We start from the raw sequence: 15,367 nt of genomic DNA on the forward strand, positions 1-15,367 counted from the left end.
AGTGTACAGATTTGAGGCTAGGGTGCGGGGTATATAGCATGAATCCTGCCATCAAGTAACTTATAATTATGATGCAATAGGAAGCAGCCTGTAATAATACTTGTATAGTGGTTATGAGTATGGGCTCTGGCTCAAGGTTGCCTGGGTTTGAATCGTGGCTCCAGCACTTTCTGCTACCTGTGCCTCAGTTTGACCATTTGTAAAATGAGATTGATAAACCCATCAAGTTGTTTAAGGATCAAATAAGCATAGAACACTTGGAATGGTGCCTGGTACATAATGCTGTTATTATTATTACGTAAAATGGTGTGGTGCAGAATTCAGAGGAGGAGGAAGGAAGGAAAGTGTAGTCAGGATAGGCTTCCTTGGTGCTTAAGGGTTATGCCTTAAATAGGCAAAGAAAACATTTGGAGATGGTGTTCTAGGCCAGAGGAATAATGTACATAAAGGTGCCAAAGTAGAAGGGGACTTGATATGTTCTAGAAGCTGTAAGAAAACTGACTAGGGCAATGGGAAATGAGACTGGGTACATGATTTGGGGGACAGGAGATGGGGGGCTTGATAAATAGGCACTAAAGGTTAGTCTTTGTAGAAGGGTGCAAGGCAGCCGGCAGGGGTTTCTGAGCTGTGGAAAAGCAAAAGGAACTTAAAGTTCAAGGCAGACAAGTCAGCTGTGAACTTACAGAGTAGGTTGAAATGAGGAGCAGTGTCAGGAGTTGGAAGGCCAGCTAGGAATCTGTCCTGATAACTCACCTCATTCAGGTCTGCACTTTATTCCCATGATAGCCATGGGAATAAAGATGTAGGTAGTAGTTTGAAATAGTTCTGTAACATGCAGGATTTGATAACTGATGAAGGCACAGGAAGACAAGATTTGGCACTTCTTTCTTAGTAGCTACTGTTCAGCTTTACTGCCGGTTCCTGCAGACCCTCTCAAGCTTCAGGTTTTGCAGTGTCCAGTGGTATTTGGGATTCAATCCTGTTACCCATAAGGGGACTTCTGATCCTTTATAGAGGTTGGAGGTATATTGTCTTTCCTTCTCTGGAGTCATGAACCACATACTTTTTTTAAAAGTTTTTATTTTTGTTGTTGTTGAAAATATACATAGCAGAGCAACACGAATTCAACAATTTCTACTTGTACAGTTTAATGATATTGATTACATTCTTCAGGTTGTGCAACCATTGTCATCCTCCTTTTCTGAATTGTTCAATTGCCTCCAAAGTTTCCTTTGAGTTCCTGTTGTCAATTTGATCCCATATAGACAGTTCTTTAAAAAAGCATAAGGCTCAAGGCAGGCATTCTCTACTCATCAGGCTAAACCTTTGTTTGGTTCCAAGAAGACATCAGGGGATATTTTTGGTTTAAGGTTTAAAGATTATCTCAGACCAGTAGTTTTGAGGGTTTATCCAGCCTCGGTGGCTCTAGAAATTCTGAATTCTCTGAGAATTTGAAACTCGTTTTGCATTTCTTCCCGGTTTTATCAGGACTTCTCTGTAGAATCCCTGATCAAAACTGAACCACATACTTTTGCTATTTCAAATCTCTCTAAACCTCTCAGCTACCACAGCCAGGCACTGACAGTGATTCCTTTTGAGCTGACAAAGGGAGAAGCACAGTGGAAGAAGGCAGCAGCCTTTTAGAGCCCCAAGCTTCACAGAATCATTTTAAATATCTAAGATTTTCATGCCTGGAATCACTCTGTCAGAAGCAGTCTGTCACAGGGAAGCTACAATTTTATGATAAGAGCCCTGGCTTCCCCAAGGCCAGTTTTTTAACCCAAACACTCAAGAAAAGCATTGTCACGGCAGGGTGGATTGAGGTAAGGACTTATCCGTGTTTGCTTTGTCTCAGTTATTCTTTCTATGACAGTCTTTTTTTTTTTTTTTTCTTTTCTTTTTTTGCTAACTACTTTATGTCAGATACTATTCTAATACTTTCCATGTACTACCTCATTTAATCTTCACAACAACCCTATGAGGTAAGTACTGTTATCCTGGTTTATACCCAAGGACACTGAGGCACAGTGCAGTTAAGCACCTTGCCCAGAGTCATACACCTGGTATTGGTTTGGCTGAGATTTGAACCCTGGCAGGTTGGCATCAGGGCCCTTGATCTTAATCACCATATTTCACAGTCTCCCTTCAGTTAATTGGAGCTGCCATTTTTACAATGGCATTTTCTGTTCCTTCTTTTTAGTTTTATTAAGGAAATTGTTCTAGGAATGATGTATGATGACATAAGAGGGACTGGGTGCTTTTTCTGAGTCCTGTAAACCTGGTTTGAACCCTGGCTGTGCCATTTACTCACTATGTCGCCTTAGACAAGTCACTTAACCTCTTTGAGCCTCAGTTTCTAAATTGGTATAACAAAGATAACACTTGTTATGAGGCCGGGAGACAGTTTACGTCAAGTGCCTAGAATTTGGTGGCTGTGGAGCCTTGGGTTAGTTATTAGCCTCATCTGTAAAATGGGGATTATGATTCCTATCTCTTTACGATAAAGCACTTAAAAGAATGTCTGGGGGGAAGTAAATACACGGTACTGTTAGTACTAGCAGGCTTTCAGTACGTTTTTTTTGGTTGTTGTGTTTCAGTACATTTTTGTATACATATTTTTAATTGCTACTTTTGTTGTGGTGGTGTTGGTGGTCTCATTTAAGCTTCTTTGGTTAGAGTTCGTATGCTTTTGACTCTTATAAGCAAAAGTGCCTTTGAAGGTAGAGGCTCAGTGAGATTATAATGAATGAATAAATGTACACTACCCATGTTTGGGAGCCCTGGTGGTGCAGCGGTTAAGAGTTACAGCTGCTAACTAAAAGGTCAGCAGTTTGAATCCAACCAGCTGCTCTTTGGAAACCCTGTGGTGCAGTTCTCCTCTATTCTATAAGGTCGCTATGAGTCGGAATTGACTTGATGGCAACTTTTTTTTTTTTTTTTTAAACCCATGTTTGATGTTCCTGTTTAGCAGCTATCTGCCCAGAAAAGCTTCTATTTTTCTGGATACTTGGCTAGCCTTCCCTGTAGTTTACCACCCAGATATCTATCCTAGTGGGGCAGTTATGTTTTTCATGATTGGCATTTGGAGTATTTAATCATCTGCTGCCTTGCTTAAAATTTTTTTTGTTCTTGTTTCTTTATCCTTTTGAAATATTTTGCCTCTCTCTTTATTGTAAAGGTCAAAATGATCAACCATGACTTTTACTTTGGGCTATAATTATGAGACCCAGACCCCTAAAAAGTACCTTGTCTATTGAGCCTTACTGTCTAGCCTGTTTCCGCCCCTGTAGTTCTGGCACATTCTCCATGCTTCTGCTGTATGACTTCTGAATTCATGATTGAACTTTTTCTTTTTAGATATCTTTCCTTGATAGCTAGCCTCTTCCCCTTAGATCCCCAAAGACTAATTTTACCCAAATAAAAGGTTTTGACCTTCTTTCTGTTATGCCATTAGGTAGTTTCCAGCACAGGAAGTTGATTTCCACATTTAATGTGATCATTTGTCAAAGATCCTAAGCTTTGTCACAGTCTATTGGGATAGTCATAATTTTATTTTTAATATTGGTCTTTACTCTTTTCTCTTTACTTATTGGGAGGCTTCAGCAAGGGGGTAGTAGGTGTGCCTTTCCTGGCCTGTGTTTGAAGGGTCAACAGCATAAGTAGATAAAGCACAGAGGAGAGGAACGAGCAGGGAGGAAGGTGAGTGGACAGTCCACGTGGCATTGCCAGCCCAAGCTTGGGAGTCCACTCCAGCCCTGTAGTGCACACTCTGCGTGACCTGGGCAGGTAGCTTAATTCCTCTAAATCCCAGATTCCTCATGTGTAAAATAGGGATGCCAAAGTTTACTGCATGTGATTGCATGACGATTGATTAGAATGACTTGTGGGAGGCTCTGAATGTCTGTTTCTCCCCTTCTCTTGGCTTTCCCCTCTGCTCTTCTGATAGACTCTGAGGAAGCTAGTTTCTCTGACTTTGTACAATTTCTTCTCTCAGAAATTAGCTACAACTTTGCATACTTGGGAATGTTATATATCCTCAGAAGTATCATTTTGCCCTTTTCCCATTATCAGGGTCACAGATGTAGCTGGTCCCCTTCCTCATTGGTAAGCTGCCCATCAGAAATGACCCTTCTTCCTTATTACTTTAGTTGGGGGAAGAGTTTTAACCCTTATCTCAAATTAAGGTTATTTTCAATTTAGCTTTGAGGGTTTTCAGAAACAAGTTTTATTTTTGTATAGAGGTCCCCTGCCCCTTGTCTTTTTGCCTTTTCACTCCCTACAAATGGCATTACTTCATGGAGTCACAGCCTTAAGAGGTATTTATATCTTATAAAACCTGAGTGTACTGAAAATGGTTAAAGGAGAGAAACTGTTGTACTTTTTCTTTCAACCAGTCTGTGGCAGGGGATGAAGCCAATTTGCCTAGTTCTTTCTTCCACCCAGGAAGCCAAAAAAACCAAACCCATTGTTGTTGAGTGGATGTAACTCTTTTAACAACCGTATAGGACAGAGTTGAACTGCCCCATAGGGTTTCCAAGGAACAGCTGGTGGAGTTGAACTGCTGACCTTTTGGTTAGCAGAGGAACGCTTAACCATTGCGCCACCAGGGCTGTAATCTACATGCAAGCCTGGGAAAACTCATCCTCAGATGAACACATGGTTTGGTTCAGTAAATACACACTTTTCTATTATAGACACTTCCAGAGAGCTAAAGGGTGGGAAAATAACTGAGTAAAAAGCATAAAATAGTAGAAGGTGAATAAATGTGTGGCTAGCTTTTTCTGTATTCAAAGTTTAATGTACTTATATAAAAGAGGATTACCTGAAAACAATTGATGGCCACGGAGAAGAGTTATTAGAGGCTGAGGCCGGCAGAGGCCACTTGGCTGACCTTGGCATGGTTCTGACAAATTTTAAAGGTACAGAAATTGGAGGATCTCTCACGGGATTAGGATTTAACTTCAGTTCTAGTCTCAACTCGGCCTTGGACAGAATCATTTTCCCTCTATTGACCATAGTTTCTTCATGTATAAGTTGACAGAGCTGGTCTGAGTGCTTTTCCAGGTGCCTTCTAACTCTAAAATTTCTGATTCCTAGCTTTCTGCTTGTATAAGAAATGAGATATGCCGTGTGTGTGTGTGTGTGTCTGTGTCTGTTTCTTATTCTGGTCTTTGACTTGGTCATAACTACCATTTTTATGTTATTGTTAGGTACAGTTGAGTAAGCTCCGACTCATAGTGACCCCATGTACAACAGAAGGAAACACTGCCGGGTCCTGTCCCATCCTTACAAACATTGCTATGTTTGAGCCCATTGTTGGAATCACTGTGTCAATCCATTTCATTTGAAGTGTACAGTTTAGTAGTTTATAGTATATCCACAGAGTTGTGCAACCATCACTGCAGTCTAATTTTAGAACTTTTTCATTACCCCAAAAAGAAGGCTCATACATATTAACATTCACTGCCCATTTTCTCCCAAATCTGTATGGATATGCCCATTCTGGACATTTCACATAAATGGAATATGTGACCTTTTGTGACTAGATTCTCTTAGTTAGCATAATGTTTTCAAGGTACTTCCATGTTGTAGCGTGATTCAGTACTTCATTCTTTTTATCGTGCTTTAAGTGAAAGTTTACAAATTAAGTCAGTCTCTCACGTATAAACTTATATACACTTTACTGCATACTCCCAGTTACTCTCATCCTAATGAGAAAGCCCGCTCCCTCCTTCCAGTCTCTCTTTTCATGACCGTTTTTGCCAGCTTCTAACCCCTGGTGGCATAGTGGTTAAGTGCTACAGCTGCAAACCAAAGGGTCGGCAGTTGAAATCCACCAGGCGCTCCTTGGAAACTCTATGGGGTAGTTCTACTCTGTGCTACAGGGTCGCTATGAGTCAGAATCGACTCGATGGCACTGGGTTTGGTTTTGGTTTGAACCCCCTCTACCCTTCCATCTCCCCTCCAGACAGGAGATGCCAACATAGTCTCAAGTGTCCATCTGATGCAAATAGCTCACTCCTCATCAGCATCTCTCTCCAACCCATTGTCCAGTCCAATCCATGTCTGACGAGTTGGCTTCGGGAATGGCTCCTGTCCTGGGCCAACAGAAGGTTTGGGGACCATGACCACCGGGGTCCTTCTAGTCTTAGACCATTAAGTCTGGTCTTTTTATGAGAATTTGGGGTCTGCATCCCACTGTTCTCCTGCTCCCTCAGGGATTCTCTGTTGTGTTCCCTGTCAGGGCAGTCACTGGTTGTGGCCAGGCACCATCTAGTTCTTCTGGTCTCAGGATGATGTAGTCTCTAGTTCACGTAGTCCTTTCTGTCTCTCGGGCTTATAATTACCTTGTGTCCTTGGTGTACTCCATTCTCCTTTGATCCAGGTGGGTTGAGACCAATTGATGCATATCAGATGGCCACTTGCTAGCGTTTAAGACCCCAGATGCCGCACTTCAAAGTGGGATGCAGAATGTTTTCTTAATAGATTTTATTTTGCCAATTGACTTAGATGTCTCCTGAAACCATGGTCCCCAAATCCCTGCCCCTGCTTCGCTGACCTTCGAAGCATTCAGTTTATTCAGGAAACTCCTTTGCTTTTGGTTTAGTCCAATTGTGCTGACCTCCCCTGTATTGAGTGTTGTCCTTCCCTTCACCTAAAGTAGTTCCTATCTACTATCTAATTAGTAAGCACCCATCTCCCACCCTTCCTCCCTCCCCCCCTCATAACCACAAAAGAATGTTTTCTTCTCAGTTTAAACTATTTCTCAAGTTCTTATAATAGTGGTCTTATACAATATTTGTCCTTTTGCAACTGACTAATTTCACTCAGCATAATGCCTTCCAGGTTCCTCCATGTTATGAAATGTTTCACAGATTCATCACTGTTCTTTATCCATGCATAGTATTCCATCATGTGAATATACCATAATTTATTTATCCATTTATCCATTGATGGGCATCTTGGTTGGTTCCGTCTTTTTGCTTCTGTAAACAGTGCTGCAGTAAACATGGGTGTGCATATATCTGTTCGTGTAAAGGCTCTTATTTCTCTAGGATATATTCCGAGGAGTAAGATTGCTGGGTCGTATGGTAATTCTATTTCTAGCTTTTTAAGGAAGCGCCAAATCGATTTCCAAAGTGGTTGTACCATTTTATATTCCCACCAGCACCAGCAGTGTATAAGTGTTCCAATCTCTCCACAACCTCTCCAACATTTATTTTGTGTTTTTTGGATTAATGCCAGCCTTGTTAGAGTGAGATGGGATCTCATTGTAGTTTTAACTTGCATTTCTTTAATGGCTAATGAAATGATGGAGAACATTTCCTCCTGTATCTGTTAGCTGCCTGAAGTCTTCTTTAGTAAAGTGCCTGTTTATATCCTTTGCCTAATTTTAAATTGGGTTGTTTGTCTTTTTGTGGTTAAGTTTTAGCAGAATCACGTAGATTTTAGAGGTCAGGCGCTGGTCGGAGATGTCGTAGCCGAAAATTCTTTCCCAGTCTGTAGGTGGTCTTTTTACTCTTTTGGTGAAGTCTTTAGATGAGCATAGGTGTTTGATTTTTAGGAGCTCCCAGTTATCTGGTTTCTCTTTGGCATTTTTAGTAATGTTTTGTATTCTGTTTATGCCTTGTATTAGGGCTCCTAATGTTGTCCCTGTTTTTTCTTCCATGATCTTTATCGTTTTAGACTTTATGTTTAGGTCTTTGATCCATTTGGTGTTAGTTTTTGTACATGGTGTGAGGTATGGGTCCTGTTTCATTTTTTTGCAGATGGATATCCAGTTATGCCAGCCCTATTTGTTAAACAGACTATCTTTTCCCCAATTAACTGACTCTGGGCCTTTGTCAAATATTAGCTGCTCATGTGGATGGATTTATATCTGGAGTACTTCATTCTTTTTTAGTGCTGAATAATATTCCATTGTATGGGTATACCACACTTTTTCATTCATCAGTTGGTGAATATTTAGCTTGGTTCCACATTTTGGCTGTTAGGAATAATTCCGCTTTGAACATTCATGTATAAGTTTTTGTGTGGGCATGTGCTTTCATTTCTCTTGGAGTGAACTTGCTCAGACATGTGGTTACTTAGGGTCACTTTGAGTTGGAATCAACTCAACGGTACCAGGTTTTTGTTTTTTTTTTTTTAATGGTTACTTTATGTTGAACTTTTTGAGGACCTACCAGACTGTTTTCCAAAGTGGCTGCATCATACATCAGCACTATATAAGTGATCCATTTCTCCACATCCTTGCCAATACTTGTTATTGTCTTTTTTTTTTTTTTAGCGATAAAGAGCCCAGGTGGCACAACGTTGGAACAAAGTAGGTATGAAGTGATACCTCATTGTGGTTTTGATTTGCATTTCCCTAAGGCTAATGATGTTGAGCCTCTTTTCATGTGCTTATAGCCATTTGTATATCATCTTTGGAGAAATGTCTTTTCAAATCCCTTGCCCATTTTTGAATTGTATTATATGACCTTTTGTTGTTGAGATGTAAAACTGGTTCCTTTTGAAAGTTCTGTTTGGTGGTCTGGAATTTAAAGTCATGTCACGGATCATTCCACCACTACTTTTGTGGACTGACTGTCACAGAGGCTAAGTAGATTTTTTTTTAATCAGCTATTTCTTAGAAATGGAAGCATGAAAAGATGGGAAGAAGGCTGTTGGGAAGTTTATACACAGAAAATCAGTTTAAGTGTTCTGCCCTTCCTTCAAGCACTTGACTTTCTTTGATATCATACCACTGTCTGGATTCTTCCCACTCTTTTGTGGTTTTGACTGATACCTTCTAAAAGAATTGTCAGGACTAACTCTTATAAAATATGAGTTAATTAGATGGAAATGAATGCACTTAAACATTTTCATGTCATAATCTTGTAGTTTTCTTTAAATATGGCAGTCAATAGCTGATTTTTTAGGGCTGTCATTCTAGAAGTTATGGCCTCAGACCAGGATACCATGATATTAGGATTGTACTCAGACTTGGAAAAAGGGAGAAGAGTGTAAGAACCAATCAGATAGCTCTGTACATTGGAGAGTGGAATTTTTTTTTTTTTACCCTTCTTACACATTGAAGCATTCTCCAGAAAGTTTATGAAGAAGGAAGCCCTTACTCTGGTTCCCAGGATACTTACAACATTGGGTGAAATTGTTTTTTTTAGTCCCTGAAATTTTTGGAGCTGGCCTAGACCTTGGTTAGCTTTTAATTGTTTCAGCTTTACTTAAGGACCCTGTCTGATTATTGTCTGTTTTTTCATTTGCAATTGCATATAGCTCAAGGACCTTCCCTATATCCTTTTCCCCAGAACCTCATGCAAGAAAAATACCCTTGCAGCTTTGCTTCTTAGTTAAGTGTTGAGAACTGGGCTTCATGACAAGTTGGCTCTGAGCCAAGCTGCCCTTGCTCTTACACATGTGAAACCTGTTTCTTTTGGCTACGGCATTTAAAGAAAAAAAGTGTCTACATCTCTGCTAAAACACTGTCCTCTTATTCCCCTCACTTCTCACTCCCTCCCTTTCTCCTTCCCTTTCTCTCCTCTTCTTCCTTCCCATTTTATTCTATAAGCCTGCTGTGGATCCCTTTTTTCTGGATATTTCAAACATCGGGCAGCTCAGCTTTCTTCTTTCATCTGTTTTTATTTCCCTTCTTAGAGCAGTGGCCATATGAGGCCATTCACATTCACTGTAATATAAGAAGATCTTTTGAGTTTTATCTGTTGGACATGCTTAGAAGATTTGACTCCATTTTCATGCTTCTCTGGACATGGACAGACTCATTCACATTCTTTAATATCCCATCTTCAGATTCAGAAATGGGAGTGCCCTGATGTTAGTTTGCATTAAAAACTGCTGAGGTGAGATGTGGAGCTGGAACTTGCTGATGTTGGACTTTCTCATTTGTATTTGTACTTGAATATGAGAACAGGAACTGCTTAAAATATTTGGGCTTCTATTTCCTGTAGCTTTGGCTGTCTCCTGTCTTTAAACCAAATCCTGAAGGTATCAACATTTTTAATTAATACCTGCTGTTAAAAGTCTGGGGGCGGGGGGGAATTCACACCAGGATTATAATATTGAATGCTTCATTGGTATTTTCTAAATATCTTAGGCCCCTAGTTTTGTAAGAAGAGCCTTGAAAGAAAGAAGATGCAAGTTACTAATTTAAAATATTCCTTTGTGAAGTGATGGTGAGATTAACATGTCCCTAGCAGCTGGTAGGAGTCCTTAGGTGGTGCAAAGGGTAACGCTTGGCTGCTAACTGAGAGATTGGAGGTTCAAGTCCACCCAGAAGCACCTTGGAAGAAAGGCCTGGTGATCCACTTCTGAAAACTCCATCGAGCACAATCCTACTGTGACACACATGAGATTGCCATAGGTCAGAATTGACTCCACGGCAACTGGTTTGATAGCTGGTAAGTAAGGGGCTACAGGAATTTGTTCTAGTGTGTTTGGAACCCCCTAATCTGTAGTGTACATTAAAGGAGTACACATTATGCTAACCATCCCTTAGTTCCGGTAGGGAAATTCAGACCACGGTGGCCATAGGAGTAGGATGATCTTCGCTGCCATTGAAGCATTAGGTACTGACTACGCTTGTCCTCTCAGCAGCGGGGCATCTCTGGAGAGCCTCTTTAGCCTTTGCAGTAGATGGCAACACACAGGTCCTTTACTATCAGAGGAGGTTGGGAAACTGCTGAGGGCTCAGGTTACAGTATTGAGTTCATTGTCTTGACATCCAATTTTCTATATTCCATTTGGGCTGAGGCAAAAAAAAAAAAAAAAAAGAATTTCGGATTCCTTCTTCAACTCTTCATTTGCTTCCCTTGCCAGGCCTTTTGTCAGACTGCCCCAGTGCCTTAATGTGTTTTTGTCCTTAATGGTCAAAGTGCTACCATAATTTCAAACCAACCCTGAGTTTCTGATTCCTACAAGAATTTTCTCCATTGCATTGGAATAGGGGTGGTAGCTCCTAAGAATATTCAGTTTCCTCACTTTTCGCTCCCTCTGCCCCCAGCATATATAAGACTAATAGCCCCTTTGCTATCAATGTGAAATATATCTCTCATGAAACCTAGATAAGCAAATTCCTTGGGAGCCAAACTTTTCTAAGAAATTAATCTTGTTTGAAAAACATCACATGAAATGGATTATAGTTTCACTTATTCATCAAACATTTCGTCCAGTATCTGCTATGTGCAAGGCACTGTGTTGGGTACCAAGCAGATTCAAAGATGAATCTCACGTGGATGGACCTTGATATCAGGTGGCTTAGAGTCTAGAATGACATGCGCATGCATATCACATACATGGTATATGCATATACATATACATATCACATTACTTTTTACCCTGGTGTTAAACAGAATAAATGGGAAAAGCACAGTGGAAGTTCAGAGGAAGAAGGAAAGTCCTTCTGGATATGTAGTACTGAAAGGCATGGTGGTTATGACTTTGGGCTCTGGAGTCAGAATGTTAGGTTCAAATCCTGGTTAACTATTTACTACTGTAGGACCCTTAATGACGTGGATGGAGTCAAGTTTTCGGGACCTTCATTTGCTGATGTGGCACAACTCAAAATGAGAAGAAACAGCTGGAAACATCCATTAATAATGGGAACCTAGAGTGTACGAAATGTGAATCTAGGAAAATTGGAAATTGTGAAAAATGAAATGGAACACATATGCATCGATATCCTAGGCATTAGTGAGCTGAAATGGACTGGTACTGGCCATTTTGCATCAGACAATTGTATGGTCTACTGTGCCAGGAATGACAACTTGGAGAGAAATGGCATTGCATTCATCATCAGTAAGAACATTTCGGGATCTGTCCTGAAGTACAACGCTGTCAGTGATAGGATAATATCCATATGCCTACAAGGAAGACCAGTTAATACGACTATTATTCCAATTTAGTCACCAACCACTAAGGCCAAAGTTGAAGAAATTGAAGATTTTTATCAAATTCTGTAGTCTAAAATTGATCAAACATGCAATCAGGATTGTGTATGGAATGCAAAAGCTGGAAATAAAGAAGAAGCGTTGGTAGAAAATATGGCCTTGGTGATACAAATGATACCAGAGATCGCATGATTGAATTTTGCAAGACCAATGACTTCATTGTAAATACTTTTTTCGCCAACATAAACAGAGACTATACACATGTACCTCGCCAGATAAAATGCACAAGAATCAAATCAACTACATCTGTGGAAAAAGGTGATGGAAAAGCTCAATATCATCAGTCAGAACAAGGCCAAGGGGCTGACTGTGGATCAGACCATCAGTTACTCATATGCAAGTTCAAGTTGAAGCTGAAGAAAATTAAAACAAGTCCACAAGAGCCTAAGTAAGACCTTGAGTATATCCCACCTGAATTTAGAGACCATCTCTAGAATAGATTTGATGCATTGAACAGTAATGACTGAAGACCAAACGAGTTGTGGAATGACATCAAGGACATCATACATTAAGAAAGCAAGAGACACTTGAAAAGACAGGAGAGAAAGAAAAGACCAAAATGGATGTCAGAAGAGACTCTGAAACTTGCTCTTGAATGCCAAGTAGCTAAAGCAAAAGGAAAAAATGATGACGTAAAAGAACTGAACAGAAGATTTCAAAGGGCAGCTGGAGAAGACAAAGTATTATGATGACATGTGCAAAGAGCTGGAGATAGAAAACCAAAAGGAGGAACACATTCAGCATTTCTCAAGCTAAAAGAACTGAAGAAAAAATTCAAGCCTTGAGTTGCAATAGTGAAGGATTCTGTGGGGGAAAATATTAAATGACACAGGAAGCATCAAAAGAAGATGAAAGTAATGCACAGAGTCCATAGTCACTATACAAAAAAAATTGGTCGATGTTCAACCATTGCAGGAGATAACATATGATCAGGAACCGATAGTACTGAAGGAAGAAGTCCAAGCTACACTGAAGGCATTGGCGAAAAACAAGGCTCCAGGAATTGACGGATGAGATGTTTCAACAAACGGATGCAGTGCTGGAAGTGCTCACTCGTCTATGCTAAGAAATTTGGAAGACAGCTACCTGGCCAACTGACAGGAAGAGATCCATATTTATGCCTGTTTCCAAGAAAGGTGATCCTACGGGAAATTATCAAACAATACCATTAATATCACAGGCAAGCAAAATTTTGCTGAAGATCATTCAAAAGCAGTTACAGCAGTATATCCACAGGGAGCTGCCAGAAATGCAAGCCGGATTCAGAAGAGGACGTGGAACAAAGGATATCATTGCTGATATCAGATGAATCTTGGCTGAAAGCAGAGAATACCAGAAAGATGTTTACCTGAGCTTTATTGACTATGCAAAGACTTTCGACTGTGTGGATCATAACAGATTAGGGATAACATTGCAAAGAATGGGAATTCCAGGACACGTAATTGTGCCCATTGGAAACCTGTACATAGACCAAGAGACAGTCATTCACCAGAACAAGGGGATCCTGTGTGGTTTAAAATCAGGAAAGGTATGCATCAGGGTTATATCCTCTCACCGTACTTATTCAACATGTATGCTGAGCAAATAATCTGAGAAGCTGGACTATATGAAGAAGAACAGGGCATCAGGATTGGAGGAAGACTCATTAACAGCCTGCATTGTGCAGATGACACAACCTCGCTTGCTAAAAGTTAAGAACTTGAAGCACTTGCTGATGAAGATCAAAGACCACAGCCTTCAGTGTGAATTACACCTCAACATAAAGAAAACAAAAATCTTCACAACTGGACCAATAAGCAACAGCATGATAAATGGAGAAAAGATTGAGGTTGTCAAGGATTTCATTTTACTTGGATCCACAGTCAACACCCATGCAAGCAGCAGTCAGGAAATCAAAAGACGCATTGCATTGGGCAAATTGGCTGCAAGAAATCTCTTTAAAGAGTTAAAAAGCAAAGATGTCACCCTGCGGACTAAGGTGTGCCTGACCCAAGCCATGGTGTTTTCAGTCTTTTCATATGCATGCGAAGACTGGACAACGAATAAGGAAGACCAAAAAAAAAATTGATGCCTTTGAGTTGTGGTCTTGGCGAAGAATATTGAATATACCATGGACTGCCAAAAGAACGAAAAAATCTGCCTTAGAAGAAGTATAACCAGAATGCTCCTTAGAAGCAAGGGTGGCGAGACTGCATCATACATACTTTGGACATGTTGTCAGGAGGGATCAGTCCCTGGAGAAGGACATCATGCTTGGTAAAGTAGAGAGTAAGCAAAAAAGAGGAAGACCCTCAACAAGATAGATTGACACAGTGGCTGCAACACTGGTCTCAAACATAGCAACAATTGTGAGGATGGTGCAGGGCTGGGCAGACTTTCTGTTGTGCCTAGGGTGGCTATGAGTCAGAGCCGACTGGATGGCAACTAACAAGGACAACAACTGTAGGACCCTTGGACAAGTTATCTTATTTCTCTAAGGCTCAGTTTCTGCATTCGGTCAGTGAAGGTAACCTAAGTGCGTACTTCACAGGGTAGTTGTGGGGATTAAACAGTATAATATAGGGAAAAGCTCTAGCAGAGTGCCTAACACATGGTAGTCTTGTTACTGTGGCTGGGGGATTCGAGAATCAATTTCAGAGGCTAGCATTTGAAGGAGGAAGAGGAGAACTGAAGCATGGGAGAGTGGGGAGAAGGCAGATTAGGGAGGTACAGGAGTAGAAGGGGCTGTACGTGTCTAGGGAATAGCTAAATTTTCCTGCAGCAATGAGGTACAAAGGAGTAATGAAGATAAGATTGGGAAAAATAAGTTGTGGCTGGATTATACTGGCACAGGATCCTTCATGGAGCCGTTTTGGCCTTTTTCTGAGGGTTAAAGGGTGCCACTAAAGATTTTGGAGTAGGCTAGTAATGATCAGATTCTGGCTTTAGAAATATTAATCTGGCAACAGTCTTTAGGGTGGCCAGAGTGGGAAACCTATTAGCACAAAGTCCTGAGGGCCTGAACTAAGTCAGTTATCTGTTCTATAACTTGGTTCGAAATATACCATGGACACTTTCCTTTGTCATTGAATTTTCTAGTGCATTATCGTTTTTAATGGTTTAACTAACCTCTTTCTACAGGCTTCTCCTCCCCACCCTCACCCCCACACCTCTGCACTCCCTTTGCAATGACCTCTCTTCCACTTAAGTCACCTGTTGACCTGTTCTCTTCTTTTTCCCTCCATCGAAGTAGGGAAGGATCCAAATGTCATTTATTCATTATTAAATGAAATGCAGTGATAGCAAATATGTTATTTCTCAACCATTTTAAAGCACATTTTAAACCATTTATTTCTAATTGCAGTTTAAAAGGTTTTCCTTGGAAGAATTTCAGGCATCAAGCAGATAGGGAACAATCCTTTTAG

General features: G+C 40.5%; 1 protein-coding gene across 7 annotated transcripts in view; it reads left to right on the plus strand.

The window, feature by feature from the left end:
* Window positions 1-15,367, plus strand: part of ANKS1A (ankyrin repeat and sterile alpha motif domain containing 1A) — a 201,045-nt gene that overhangs the window by 38,513 nt on the left and 147,165 nt on the right. The window contains exon 1 of one of the 7 annotated variants that reach the window (XM_049889674.1): window positions 8,279-8,327. The exons of the other annotated variants lie outside the window; for them this stretch is intronic. The gene's annotated coding sequence lies outside the window, so the exon portion shown is untranslated. Of the gene's footprint in view, window positions 1-8,278; window positions 8,328-15,367 lie in introns of those variants that run through there. 7 annotated transcript variants of the gene reach the window in all.

This window comes from Elephas maximus, chromosome 1 (genome assembly GCF_024166365.1).
Source record: "Elephas maximus indicus isolate mEleMax1 chromosome 1, mEleMax1 primary haplotype, whole genome shotgun sequence".
NCBI classification, from domain to species: domain Eukaryota; kingdom Metazoa; phylum Chordata; class Mammalia; order Proboscidea; family Elephantidae; genus Elephas; species Elephas maximus.